Source organism: Diaphorina citri, unplaced genomic scaffold, assembly GCF_000475195.1.
Source record: "Diaphorina citri unplaced genomic scaffold, Diaci psyllid genome assembly version 1.1 scaffold488, whole genome shotgun sequence".
NCBI lineage: Eukaryota > Metazoa > Arthropoda > Insecta > Hemiptera > Psyllidae > Diaphorina > Diaphorina citri.
The window spans coordinates 101,729-116,808 of record NW_007377923.1 but is presented as its reverse complement, the minus strand read 5'-3'; positions in this window follow the sequence as shown (position 1 = coordinate 116,808).

Here is a 15,080-nt window from a genome sequence, read left to right as displayed (position 1 = left end):
CCTGTATTTTTGTGTGCCCTTTACCTATTTCTTTCTTTCTTTAGTCTAATTTTGCAATCAGTTTTTTCAACAGTCCTTTAATAAATCCTTTACCCTGATATTCTTGCTGTCCAGAAAGTTTTTTTTCACTGCGAAAGATTTTATATCGCGAGTCGTGAGTTTTCTCTTGACTTTTTGGGAAAACCCTAACAGAACTTTCCAATTGAACCTGTGAGTCCAGATTTTCCATTTTTCCCCTGTATTTTTGTGTGCCCTTTACCTATTTCCTTGTTTCTTTAGTCTAATTTTGCAATCAGTTTTTTCAAAAGTCCTATAATAAGTCCTTTACCCTGATATTCTTGCTGTCCAGAAGTTTTTTTTTACGGCAAAAGATTTTTATATCGCGAGTCGTGAGTTTTCTCTTGACTTTTTGATCGCGTTTATCCGGTGTGTATGTGTGAGCGGAGAACATCTGTTTGAAGTACTGCGGTAAGTAATTATTTTATTTTTATCCTTTTAGGGATGAGATAAAATACATATTAGTTTTAACCTTTTACCCATCATAGCCTAATCTCCTAAAGTTAAACGAGTGATTTCGAATTGGTTTGCTGGAAATTGTCTCAGTGGAAGCACATCCGCTTCGGAGTTCTGTCACACCACTCGAAAATTAAATTAGAACGACGAAATAATTTCTTACGAAAAAATTTCGATGTGTTCCGTAAAAGTTTCGACCGATATTGTGTCCAGTATCGATGACTAGAAAACCCCAACAGAACTTTCCAATTGAACCTGTGAGTTCAGATTTTCCATTTTCCCCTGTATTTTTGTGTGCCTTTTACCTGTTTCCTTCTTTCTTTAGTCTAATTTTGCAATCAGTTTTTTCAAAAGTCCTTTACCCTGATATTCTTGCTGTCCAGAAAGTTTTTTTTTTTTTTTACGGTGAAAGATTTTTATATCGCGAGTCGTGAGTTTTCTCTTGACTTTTTGGTCGCGTTTATGCGGTGTGTATGTGTGAGCGGAGAACATCTGTTTGAAGTACTGCGGTAAGTAATTATTTTATTATTATCCTTTTAGGGATGAGATGAAATACATATTAGTTTTACCCTTTTACCCATCATAGCCTAATCTCCTAAAGTTATACGAGTAATTTCGAATTGGTTTGCTGGATTGTATGTTACTTGTTGTGTCCGATTCTACCAAAGTTTCGTTTAGAATAAAACAAGGGGAGAGAAATTCATGTTTTTGGCCCATATTGTCTTTTTCCAGACGTATCCACTTATTTCATCTAAAAAATTGTAATGTTTCTGGGAATTTGAGAACTCTAGGATGATCTTTGAGGCTGAAAATTACAAATCAATTTATTCTCAAAATTTTCAATGTTGAAAAGTTAAAACCTTTTTCCGAAGCTCCAATTCTCAATACGAACATATATTGCTATGAATAGGCAATTTAACGAGGATTCAAAGGATCAACCAGCCTGTCACTTCGATCGGGAAAAATTAGTCTCGGCTCATTGAAGTTGAAATCACTTCTGAAAGTTGGGTCGCAGACGAAATTTGAAACATTTATTATGTACGTACCTACCTACGTTAAATGACGAAGTGTCTGAAAATTTCGCAACGTTACATTTTTGGCAATCGGTTAGAATATCTAGCCCGAATGATTCATGTCTCATTTCATTAGAGGTAGCAGCGAGTTAGAATAAAACATTAAACACATTAAGAGTTCGTCATTTATAGTTAACTCAATGGGATTCATGGGGCTATGGGACATAGTTTACAATTTAGGAGCTGACAAAACTATCAAACATGTGAATTTCTCTCGCAGCAACATTCAAAGAACATCACAATGAGATTAGAAGCATAAATTATTTATGTTACATTAGTACCCAACATAACTGTGTCTTGTTTCAGATCCGGAAATGTATGTTTTTTAGTAACATCATAATAAATTGTAAATAAATCATATAGGAAATATTGGAAACCACGTGGCTTGAAGAATCATCAGTGTCGAATAGAGAAATAATGGTTAAATCCTGCCTAGATCTGACCCCTATTTCAGAAAGGAAAGGTGTATTATCCTTTCAGGAAATTGACCACTGACCACTGGAAAATCGACCACTGCACCAATCAGTTTCCATTGGAACAGTGGTCAATTTTCCAGTGATCAGTTTCAAAGGATAATACACCTCAACTTCACTCTTTGAATTTCGCAAATTTTGTGACGTCACTGCGACTATTAAAGAGCTTTTGCAATGTTTTTAAAGGTTTTTCAATATCAATTTTGTCCCCCAATCCCCATCAGTCCCCATTATTCGACACCAGATCCCCATATCCCGGGCCTGTCCCCATTACTCAAAACGACAAGACATATCACATTATCGTTTGACGTCGTTTCATGCACCCAAGACAAATTTGTCAACAAAATCTTTTATTTCTCCAGCGTTCTTGCTCGCATCAGTCAAAATATGAACATGTTTTAGTTTATTTTTAGACACCGGGGAAAAGTTGTGCTCTTTGTTGACATTAAAAAAACTCGGGTGACTGTCTTGCCGATTGCCGTCATGGGTGAAGATAAAAAAATCAATGTAGGTACATAAATAATGTAAGTATGTATGTAAGTTATGTAAAAGGTATGTTTTCTTCCTTATGCCGATGCCGTATGCCGTCCCAAGTATCAATTTGGGTTGTCTACGTGTCCTGAGATGGTTGAGAAGTTTTTTACTTTCCTTATCCTATTTAGAAGAGATTTGATAGAACTGTAACTGCCAAGATGTTATCGTTCCGATATCGAAGAGAGAAGGAAGACAGGATAGGAGAAAGCAGAAAGTCAGACATTTCGAGAACGAAGAACGCATAAAATCCGTTCAGGATAAAATCCGCCCTGGGTACTGTCTTGCCGATTGCCGTCATGGGATTCATGGGTGAAGAAAAAAAATCAATGTAGGTACATAACTGTCTTGCCGATTGCCGTCATGGGATTCATGGGTGAAGAAAAAAAATCAATGTAGGTACATAAATGTAAGTATGTATGTAAGTTATATAAAAGGTATGTTTTCTTCCTTATGCCAATGCCGTATGCCGTCCCAAGTATCAATTTGAGTTGTCTACGTGTACTGAGATGGTTGAGAAGTTTTTTTACTTTCCTTATCCTATTTAGAAGAGGTTTGATAGAACCGTAACTGCTAAGGTGTTATCGTCCCGATATCGAAGAGAGAAGGATGACAGGATAGGAGAAAGCAGAAAGCCACACGTTTCGAGAACGAAGAACGAACATTAGCATAAAATCCGTTCAGGACAAAATCCGCCCTGGGTGGAAATTGAACCTGCGGCCTATCGCTTACGAGGCAGACGCGCTACCAACCAAGCGAACTAGGCTGGCGATGACTTACTTTTACTGCGCAGCTTTCACAGACCGTAAGAGTGCTTAGCTTTTTCAACCAGTCGTATCCGTTTGGAATGTTTGGATTCAGCAGGATGTTCTGCCATTCAATTCCGTGCTTTTTACTTGTGTCTCACTATCTTTGTATAATATCAATTTGTCCCCCAATCCCCATCAGTCCCCATTATTCGACACCAGATCCCCATATCCCGGGCCTGTCCCCATTACTCAAAACCGGATAAAATCCGCGAGTTCGATTCCCGCCCGGGGCGGATTTTATCCTGGTGGGATAATGTTCGTTCTCGGAACGGCTGGCTTTCTCCTTCCCTATCTTTCTTCTCTCTTCGATTTCGGAACGATAAGACCTTAGCAGTTACAGTTCCCTTTGTCAAACCTCTTGGAAAAAAGTGTTTCCTGTCAAATTTCAGGATCATCTGGATAACCATACTATTCTGGCTTTCTCCTTCCCTATCTTTCTTCTCTCTTCGATTTCGGAACGATAAGACCTTAGCAGTTACAGTTCCCTTTGTCAAACCTCTTCCAAAAAAAAAGTGTTTCCTGTCAAATTTCAGGATCTTCTGGATAACCATACTATCTCGCTACCACCCTTTATATCTCCGGATAGAAATCCAATCAGCAATCAAGATGAAAATAAAACGATCTATCAATACAAGAAGCACAGAGGCACGTGGCTTTAGTGGAGGCGCAAAACATTCCATTCATTCTCAAAAAAAAAGGTACTTGCTTATGTATTTGCATCAGTGGTGTCTATGCGATTCGGAAATGCTGTAGGAGAGAACATATCAAGGGCTAATGAAAGCTTGAGGATGGGCAGAAATTTCTTTTACAATAGGTACGTATTAATATTTTTTAGGTTAGGTTCGCGGTTGGTTCAAAAATATGGCAAGTTAAACATTCCATTCATTCTCAGGGAAAGGTACTTGCTTATGTATTTGCATCAGTGGTGTCTATGCGATTAGGAAATGCTGTAGGAGAGAGCATATCAAGGGCTAATGAAAGCTTGAGGATGGGCAGAAATTTCTTTTGCAATAGGTACGTATTAATATTTTTTAGGTTAGGTTTGCGGTTGGTTCAAAAATATGGCAAGTTGTCTACAAAGTGTAATAAATCCATTCTCCCTGCGTCAGGCTTGTTACATTTTTCCAACGTCGGCGTCGTCGTGGTTAAGATGGAATTTGTATCTGGAGGTTGGCTATTCGATTCCAACTAACATGTTTTTGTCTTCCAAAATGTAATAAATCCATTCTCCCTGCGTCAGGCTTGTTACATTTTTCCAACGTCGGCGTCGTCGTGGTTCAGATGGAATTTGTATCCGGAGGTCGGCTATTCGATTCCAACCCAAGTCATGAATCACAAGTCAGGAAAATGTCAGTGTCGAAATGCTTGTCACAGATATCGACTTCGGGAGTGAATTAAAGTGCCAAAAATCCACATACCTACCTGGAAAGCTCACTGTCAGTTTTTCAAAGTAAAAGATCTAAGATGGATTTCAGCAATATTTTTCCAGCCCCCCCGAATGGCTGTTGAGTTCCATTTGATTTGTATAGGCTTGACAGGGCTATAACAGGCTGTTAAGGGCTAAATAAGAAGGTTGCTAAAACCCACAACTTACTAGTATACCTACCTACCTATTCATCAAGGAATTTTTTTTTTTTTTTAGAGAGAGAGAGGGAAGGAGAGAGAGGGAAGTCCCAGGAATAGGGAACACGAAGCCCAGGGAGCAGGAGAGGGAGTCAGTTTATTGTTTCGTATTGAAAGATCTAATAACTCCCGACTATGTTTTATCCTAACCCAAGTCATGAATCACAAGTCAGGAAAATGTCAGTGTCGAAATGCTTGTCACAGATATCGACTTCGGGAGTGAATTAAAGTGCCACAAATCTACATTCCTACCTGGAAAGCTCACTGTCAGTTTTCCAAATTAAAAGATCTAAGATGGATTTCAGCAATATTTTTCCAGCCCCCCTGAATGGCTGTTAAGTTCCATTTGATTTGTATAGGCTTGACAGGGCTATAACAGGCTGTTATGGGCTAAATAAGAAGGTTGGTAAAACCCACAACTTACTAGTACTTATACCTATTCATCAAGGATTTTTTTTTCTTTTTTTTGAGAGAGAGAGAGAGAGAGAGGGAAGTCCCAGGAATAGGGAACACGAAGCCCAGGGAGTCAGGAGAGGGAGTCAGTTTATTGTTTCGTATTGAAAGATCTAATAACTCCCAACTATGTTTTATACCATTGTCTCCTCAGAACGGGCGGGCGGCCAATTCATTATTGAAAAATGTGAAACATGTCATGTAATTGTGAACTGACTCCTGAGGTATTGAACTGTTTTATGTGTGTGACACGTGAATTATTGAGTTCGTACCTGATTTATACTGTCGGATTAGACATTGTTTAATGGAACAGTTGCAAATAAGTAAAAATTATTTGTGAACTGACTCCTGAGGTATTGAACTGTTTTATGTGTGTGACACGTGAATTATTGAGTTCGTACCTGATTTATACTGTCGGATTATAGACATTGTTTAATTGCCCTGTAAGCCAGCCTAGCTAGCTTGGAGGGTAGCGCCTCTGGCTTGTAAGCGCTAGCTCTAGGGTTCGATTCCCGCCCGGGGCGGACTTCATCCTAAACAGATAAGGTTTGTTCTAGGAGCGGCTTATACTGTCGGATTAGACATTGTTTAATTGTCCTGTAAGCCAGTCTAGCTAGCTTGGAGGGTAGCGCCTCTGACTTTTAAGCGCTAGGTCTAGGGTTTGATTTCCGCCCGGGGAGGACTTGATCCTAAACAGATAAGGTTTGTTCTCGGAACGGCTGGCTTTCTCCTATCCTGTCTTCCTTCTCTCTTTGATTTCAGCACGATAAGATTTTCGACAATGTACAAGTATGTAGGAAGGCTCTACATGTCCACGGCATGGAAGAAAGCACCTACCTATGTTTCCAACCTGTATTGGTGGATGTGCTAAAAACCCCTAGGGGGAAAAAACTCCGAGAAGGGTCAGGCGAGCGCCTTGACCACTACACCACCGAGGTAGGTGTACAAGTATGTAGGAAAGCTCCACATGTCCACGGCATGGAAGAAAGCATGCACCTACATACGTATGTTTCCAAGCTGTATTGGTGGATGTGCAAAACCCCTAGGGGAAAAAACTCCGAGAAGGGTTATTTGTCGTCTTTTAACTCCTGCAAAAACCCCCTGGATACGATCCTGCACTCGAGTTATCTTGACAGTTGATGCATTTCTGTCTCTGAACGACACATCAGAAGAAGAAATAGAATCAAAGAGAAGAATAGATTAAATGAAGAGTGTTCGGCACAACAATACGCCGGTACCTATATTTGAAAATTAAAAAAATAAACAGTCCCTACGTCATTTCTGTCTCTGAACGACACATCAGAAGAAGAAATAGAATCAAAGAGAAGAATAGAATAAATGAAGAGTGTTCGGCACAACAATACTCCGGTACCTATATTTGAAAATTAAAAAAATAAACAGTACCTACGAGAAAACAATTAAATTTAATTGAGACACAACCTCAGAGAAAAGAGAAACATGAAATATATGAGAGAGAAAGTGATAAATTGAGCGAGAGGAGTTTCGGGACTTTTGGGTGAGGATGAAGGGAGAAGAAAGTGAATATACAAGAAAAGAGATAATGAAAGAGAATAGAAGAAAATTAAAAGAAGAGTTGAAAATTGTCAGCTTACACATTGTTAAAGCGCTTGATTAGAAAAGAAGCAGCCTTTTTGAGAGTCAACTTTGATAAAATCACCGTTTTCCATTTACATGTACGTGTAACTGAAGAAATATCTAGATTGTAGGTACATACCCAATATTAATTTTATTATTTACTACAAAGAATTCAGAAGTAAATGTAAAACACAATGAAAATGTGTCACACAATAGAAATGTAAAGGAAGCGCCTCATGCCACACTTATGACAAGCGCCAGACACACAAATAATACACCTAGGCTAGACCAAAACACTCGTAGGCCAAACTATCCAGACTCTAATGCCAATGAACTGAAATTTGACACTTCATGTAAATGTCTGGATGTCTGTGGACACTTCGTGCAAAATTTTGTCTCTGCTCAGATTTTATTATAAATTTCCCTTGATGTCTCAGAATGCTCAGCTGTTTTTGCACTAAACCCTGTTGAGAGTTGCCAGCCTAAATTAGCTTAGAGGGTACCTTGTCTGCCTGGTCTGCCTGGTAAACGCTACATCGCTGGTTCGATTCCTACCTGGATTCAAATCGAACTTTATCCCCAACAAATAAAAAAGGACTAAGGTTCGTTCTCAGACGAGCTGAGTTTTTTCACCCTATCCTCCTTCTCTCTTTGATAGGTATCGGGAAGATAAAACCTGCCTGCGTTACTACCTACTACAGTTCTTTCTATCAAACCCATAATAATAAAGATTTCCAAAAATGTAACGTTGCGAAATTTTCAGGCACCTTGTCATTTACATAATAAATGTTTGAAATTTCGTCTGTGACCCAACTTTCAGGAGCAGGTAATGTAGGTATTTATGTATATACTTCAATGAGCCGAGACTAATTTCTCCTGATCGAAGTGTCATACAAGAGACAGGTTGATTCTATTCAGTAGATACTTAAAAATACCTGCTCATTTCGCTCATACTCATTGCCATAGCCCAGAGTATATACAATGTACTAGATACTTAAAAATACCTGCTCATTTCGCTCATACTCATTGCCATAGCCCAGAGCATATACAATGTACATATCATACTTACATAAATAGATAAATACATATATGTATATGAGCATGGAGTATGGAGTAAAGAACTCAAAACCACCGGATATACGCAAAGATGTGTATGGAGATTGAAATTCCTACAGGAAATAGCGATGAGCACCCTTAGCTCACTCTGGAACATGTTCAGGGTGTAGTCAAATATGAGCGTATATTAAATTTTAATGGGATTGCAATGGGACCACTCATACCCAATTTGGCTGTCAACAACGGCAAACCAAACTGAACTATTGAGCTTTTTTTTTCTTTCTCTCTTCCTTCTTTTTCTTTTCTTCTTCTTCTTAATCTAACTAACTATCAATTTTGGTTCCAAACTTGGAATTCTTATTACAAGTATTTGTGATAAGGAGTGTTTCCGCGAGTTCGATTCCCACCCGGGGCGGATTTTATCCTAATAGGATAATGTTCGTTCTCGAAACGGCTGGCTTTCTCCTTCCCTATCTTTCTTCTCTCTTCGATTTCGGGACGATAAGACCTTAGCAGTTACAGTTCCCTTTGTCAAACCTCTTTTAAAAAAAAAGTGTTTCCTGTCGAATTTCAGGATCATCTGGATAACCATACTATCTCGCTACCACCCTTTATATCTCCGGATAGAAATCCAATCAGCAATCAAGATGAAAATAAAACGATCTATCAATACAAGAAGCACAGAGGCACGTGGCTTTAGTGGAGGCGCAAAACATTCCATTCATTCTCAGGGAAAGGTACTTGCTTATGTATTTGCATCAGTGGTGTCTATGCGATTAGGAAATGCTGTAGGAGAGAACATATAAAGGGCTAATGAAAGCTTGAGGATGGGCAGAAATTTTTTTTGCAATAGGTACGTATTAGTATTTTTTAGGTTAGGTTCGCGGTTGGTTCAAAAATATGGCAAGTCGTCTAGATCTAATGCCAATAAAATGGAAATCACGGAATGTCTGTATCCAATTTTACGTCATCAACTAATCCGTGGCACAAGCTCTGCTTATACGGGTGGGTATACCATTTATATGAAAAATGTAGGTTCTGAGTTTTTTGTCGATGAAATATAAATGGAAACTTATGGAAAAAAAAAGAAAAATCAGTCAACTGAGAAAAAACCTTTAAAAACATTGCGAAAGCTCTTTAATAGTCGCAGTGACGTCACAAAGTTTGCGAAATTCAAAGAGTGAAGTTAAGGTGTATTTTCCTTTCGGGAAACTGATCACTGGAAAATTGACCACCCTGGCTTTCTCCTTCCCTATCTTTCTTCTCTCTTCGATTTCGGGACGATAAGACCTTAGCAGTTACAGTTCCCTTTGTCAAACCTCTTAAGAAAAGTGTTTCCTGTCGAATTTCAGGATCATCTGGATAGCCATACTATCTCGCTACCACCCTTTATATCTCCGGATAGAAATCCAATCAGCAATCAAGATGAAAATAAAACGATCTATCAATACAAGAAGCACAGAGGCACGTGGCTTTAGTGGAGGCGCAAAACATTCCATTCATTCTCAGGGAAAGGTACTTGCTTATATGTATTTGCATCAGTGGTGTCTATGCGATTGGGAAATGCTGTAGGAGAGAGCATATCAAGGGCTAATGAAAGCTTGAGGATGGGCAGAAATTTCTTTTGCAATATAGGTAGGTACGTATTAATATTTTTTAGGTTAGGTTCGCGGTTGGTTCAAAAATATGGCAAGTCGTCTAGATCTAATGCCAATAAAATGGAAATCACGGAATGTCTGTATCCAATTTTACGTCATCAAATAATCAGTCAACTGAGGGAAAACCTTTAAAAACATTGCGAAAGCTCTTTAATAGTCGCAGTGACGTCACAAAATTTGCGAAATGCAAAGAGTGAAGTTGAGGTGTATTATCCTTTGAAACTGATCACTGGAAAATTGACCACTGTTCCAATGGAAACTGAATGGAGCAGTGGTCGATTTTCCAGTGGTCAATTTCCTGAAAGGATAATACACCTTTCCTTTCTGAAATAGGGGTCAGATCTAGGGAGGATTTAACCATTATTTCTCTATTCGACACTGATTCTTCAAGCCACGTGGTTTCCAATATTTCCTATATGATTTATTTACAATTTATTATGATGTTACTAAAAAACATACATTTCCGGATCTGAAACAAGACACAGTCATGTTGGGTACTAATGTAACATAAATAATTTATGCTTCTAATCTCATTGTGATGTTCTTTGAATGTTGCTGCGAGAGAAATTCACATGTTTGATAGTTTTGTCAGCTCCTAAATTGTAAACTATGTCCCATAGCCCCATGAATCCCATTGAGTTAACTATAAATGACGAACTCTTAATGTGTTTAATGTTTTATTCTAACTCGCTGCTACCTCTAATGAAACCCGCTACCTATACATTTCGCGGGCCATCCACAGAACCAAGAGCACATTCCCCTCGGGCAAAATATGGACCAAATACCCATTTTACTTATGAAAATAATAATTTAAAATAATTATGCGTGGATGATTTATTGCGAAAAGCTCTCTAATAAATCCAGAATTTTCTAGTGAGTCAAGTGACGAACTAGCTGAAAACCAGGAAATTTTCTTTTTAGCATATTGATGGTAGACTTAGTAACTTTGTGAAGGTTCATTTTAAGTATCTAAATATGAAAATAACTTTTAAGAGTAAAAGTTTTTTTTACCAGTGAAGAGTAAAAGTTATTTTCATATTTAGATAATTTTCTTTTCCAAAAGTCTCCTTGTCTCCTAATAATGAGGATGATGCAAAAAAAAAAAATCACCTACCCAAGATCCTGCCCACTCGGCGCGGCGTGAAAAATTTGCTGAATCCGAAAATGCGTAAGCGAATCCAACCGATTTCCGGTCTAGACACAAAATTTCCGTGTTAGTACAAACAAGGTAGGAATGATGTGAGCGGGATGTCGGGGTATGTCTCGTGAGTGAGTTTCTCACCTGAAACAGCACGTGTCTACTTATACATGACCTGAAATCAAGGGGATAAACCAGGGCGAGCGTTAAACGAAACAAACATCAATGGGAATTTTTCGTGAATGAAACTGGTAGCGACAGCCTAGTTAAAGCCGCATTTTATTTTGTGACTTGTGACTTTTTATAGCCAACATGGCTGAAGCAATGAGATTGTGAGATTCCGCTTTGTGGAGCAAGTGTGAAGGTCCAAAGCGGAATCTCATCGGTAACATCGGTTCAGCCATGTTGACTATATAAAAAAAGTCACATAATAAAATACGGCTCTAGTTTGCTTTCAGGGTAGAGTGCCTAATATTTAAGGAATGTGAGGAATAAAATTGCAAAATAAAGATGAAATGATTTTGGAGGTGAAGCTAACTAGGCTGAAGCTAACTAAAAGAGAGTAGCGCGTCTACCTTGTAAGCGCTAGCTCGCGGGTTCTATTTCCTCCCGGGACAGATTTTTTTATTCTAAACAAAAATCAACATTCACTTTGATCTCATTCTTCTAAAGGTATATTCGGATGGTACTTTTATGTCTTAGGTTGGTACGAGTATGTCCAGTTGGGAAAATTACTCAAAAACGGAATTCATTAATCATTGGGAAATTGAATATCGGAGGTGTTAGTTTAAGGTTCAGCCAAGTTGACTATAAAAAAAATTCACATAATCGAATACGGCTCTTGTTTGCTTTCAGGGTAGAGTGCCTAATTTGAGGAATGTGAGGAATAAGATCTCAAAATTGCAAAATAAAGATGAAATGATTTTAGAGGTGAAGCTAACTAGGCTGTCAAAGAGGGTAGCGCGTCTACCTTGTAAGCGCTAGCTCGCGGGTTCGATTTCCTCCCTGGACAGATTTTTTTATTCTAAACAAAAATCAACATTCACTTTGATCTCATTCTTCTAAAGGTATATTCGGATGGTACTTATGTCTTAGGTTGGTACGAGTATGTCCCAGTTGGGAAAATTACTCAAAAATGGAATTCATTGATCATTGAATATCGGAGGTGTAAACAAAAATCAACATTCACTTTGATCTCATTCTTCTAAAGGTATATTCGGATGGTACTTATGTCTTAGGTTGGTACGAGTATGTCCAGTTGGGAAAATTACTCAAAAATGGAATTCATAGATCATTGGGAAATTGAATATCGGAGGTATTAGTTTATTTACCTCCGTGCAAACCGTGCAGCCTGGCGTTTTCATACACGTTGAAGTACTGATTGCCACCCGTAAATGCTGTCGCTTTATTCTGACGCGACAAATAGTAATCAACCACATTGAAAGGTATGCTCGATCGGCCGAACATCCGAACGATAAGCCTAACTTCAGCGTCGGATAACCCGAGTGTGCTCATAGTCTCACCTGAGACCAAATGTGAGAGGAGGCACCCGTAAATGCTGTCGCTTTATTCTGACGCGACAAATAGTAATCAACCACATTGAAAGGTATGCTCGATCGGCCGAACATCCGAACCATAAGCCTAACTTCAGCGTCGGATAACCCGAGTGTGCTCATAGTCTCACCTGAGACCAAATGTGAGAGTAGAAACAACCAAAGTGCAGATGTCACCATGATGCCGTATTTGAAGGACCAATTTGATTTGGTAGATCTGATGGTGTGAGGATTGCGGAGTCTGTCATGTGATTTGACCCTGTTAAACGACTTGAACACTCCAATCACTTTACACTCAAAGGTTTTTCCGCTGTCCATTTTAGGTATTTTTGTAAAATTAAGTAAAGTAGGTATAGTGAATTTTATTATAGTTAAAAATCTTCCGAGACACGGTATTCAGTGAAACTTCTGTATCTGTATAAAAGCACAAAACGCTCTAAAACTTAGCAGAACGTTATTTCCTAAAAGAATTCAGTAGATAGGCACAATTAGAACTTTAAAATAGATGATGATAGAACTTTATTTAGTCCGACATTACCTGTGTTCACAAGTCGAGCAGTCATGACTAGTTTTTATCAAAAGTCTCAATCAATCAAAACATTACAACATTCGGCATGGGACGTAATTTTAATGATTTGAAGTTTTCTTCATGACTCCTTCTCACTTAATTCAAGGGGCCCGGGCTTTAAATGAAGCATTTTAAACTCTAAACTTCGCAGTAATGAAAGATCATAATTATTTTCGTGTAACTAGTTAGCTACCTACCTACGTAAAAAAAAAATATTTCATTCCGAACAGGTATCTCAAGTTACAAAAAGAAAAAATAGGTATTATATTTATTTCCAAAGCTACCTATAGTCATGTTGCAATTGAACGGGAAATAACACGGCCATCATGGGAATTGGGAATGCATGATAAAAATTCACCTTCCCCCTTCCTGTAGGAGGTATCTAGTATTTTTTTTTTTAACACATGGAATTCCATGATAGTTTGTTAATGAACAAACGTCCAGTGATCCTGTAAACTATTTTTGAGGATATTGTACTGCTTCGGCAGTACATAGGTATGCTAAAATTGTGAAAAATCTATGAAATGCATAACGACATAAGGAGCTAAAATGAAGTCATCTCTGTTAGACTTGACGAAGCCATGATTATGGGGGGCGAGAATTAGAACAATGATTGATAAAGATTTTCATTACTCTTTTATTATTTTGGAATTTGTTGCTCTAAACTTTCAACTATTTATACCCATTTAATTTGAATATTTCCTATTTTTCTTTTATCAAACTCTTCTTGCACCAAAGTGCAGATGTCACCATGATGCCGTATTTGAAGGACCAATTTGATTTGGTAGATCTGATGGTGTGAGGATTGCGGAGTCTGTCCTGTGATTTGACCCTGTTAAACGACTTAAACATTCCAATCACTTTGCAACCAAAGGTTTTTCCACTGTCCATTTTAGGATTTTTTGTAAAATTAAGTACAGTAGGTATAGTGAATAATTATAGTTGAAAATCTTCTGAGACACGGTATTCAGTGAAACTTCTGTATCTGTATAAAAGCACAAAACGCTCGAAAACTTAGTAGAACGTTATTTCCTAAAAGAATTCAGTAGATAGGCACAATTAGAACTTTAAAATAGATGATGATAGATAGAACTTTATTTAGTCCGACATTACCTGTGTTCACAATTCGAGCAGTCATGACTAGTTTTTATCAAAGGTCTCAATCAATCAAAACATTACAATATTCGGCATGGGACGTAATTTAAATGATTTGAAGTTTTCTTCATGACTCCTTCTCACTTAACTCATGGGGCCCGGGCTTTAAATGAAGCATTTTAAACTAAACTTCGCAGTAATGAAAGATTATAATTATTTTCGTGTAACTAGTTAGCTACCTACCTACGTAAAAAAAAATTATTTCATTCCGAACAGGTATCTCAAGTTACAAAAAGAAAAAATAGGTATATTTATTTCCAAAGCTACCTATAGATGTAAAACTTAAAAGTAGGTATTTTTAAATGGTGGTTCTCAGTTTTTCTTCACCTCACTTTTCATGGTGCATTCTCTCCATGATAATTTGTTAATGAACAAACGTCCAGTGATCCTGTAAAGAGAGTAGGTAAGAGCCATTCGTACTATTTTTGAGGATATTGTACTGCTTCGGCAGTACATAGGTAGGTATGCTAAAATTGTGAAAAATCTATGAAATGCATAACGACATAAGGAGCTAAAATGAAGTCATCTCTGTTAGACTTGACGAAGCCATGATTATGGGGGGGCGAGAATTAGAACAATGATTGATGAATGTGCATTCTCATTATCCACAAATCTTCTACCTCCATGTAAGTGCGATCTCAGCGCACTCTACAGGATAAAATGGAAACCTCAATACATCTGTTTACAAAATAAAAACAGGCGGTAAATTTTGAATTTTGAAAAATCCATTGATCGAGTTGGATCGAGTGGTTTTATGTTTTATCAGCTTTTTATTAAACCTTACTGATAAGATATCAAATTTCTCTCTGTATGTATGTGCTATTCTTGCGTAATTCAAAGTAACACAAGTAATAAGTTCAGTTTTAATCTTACGCTTACAA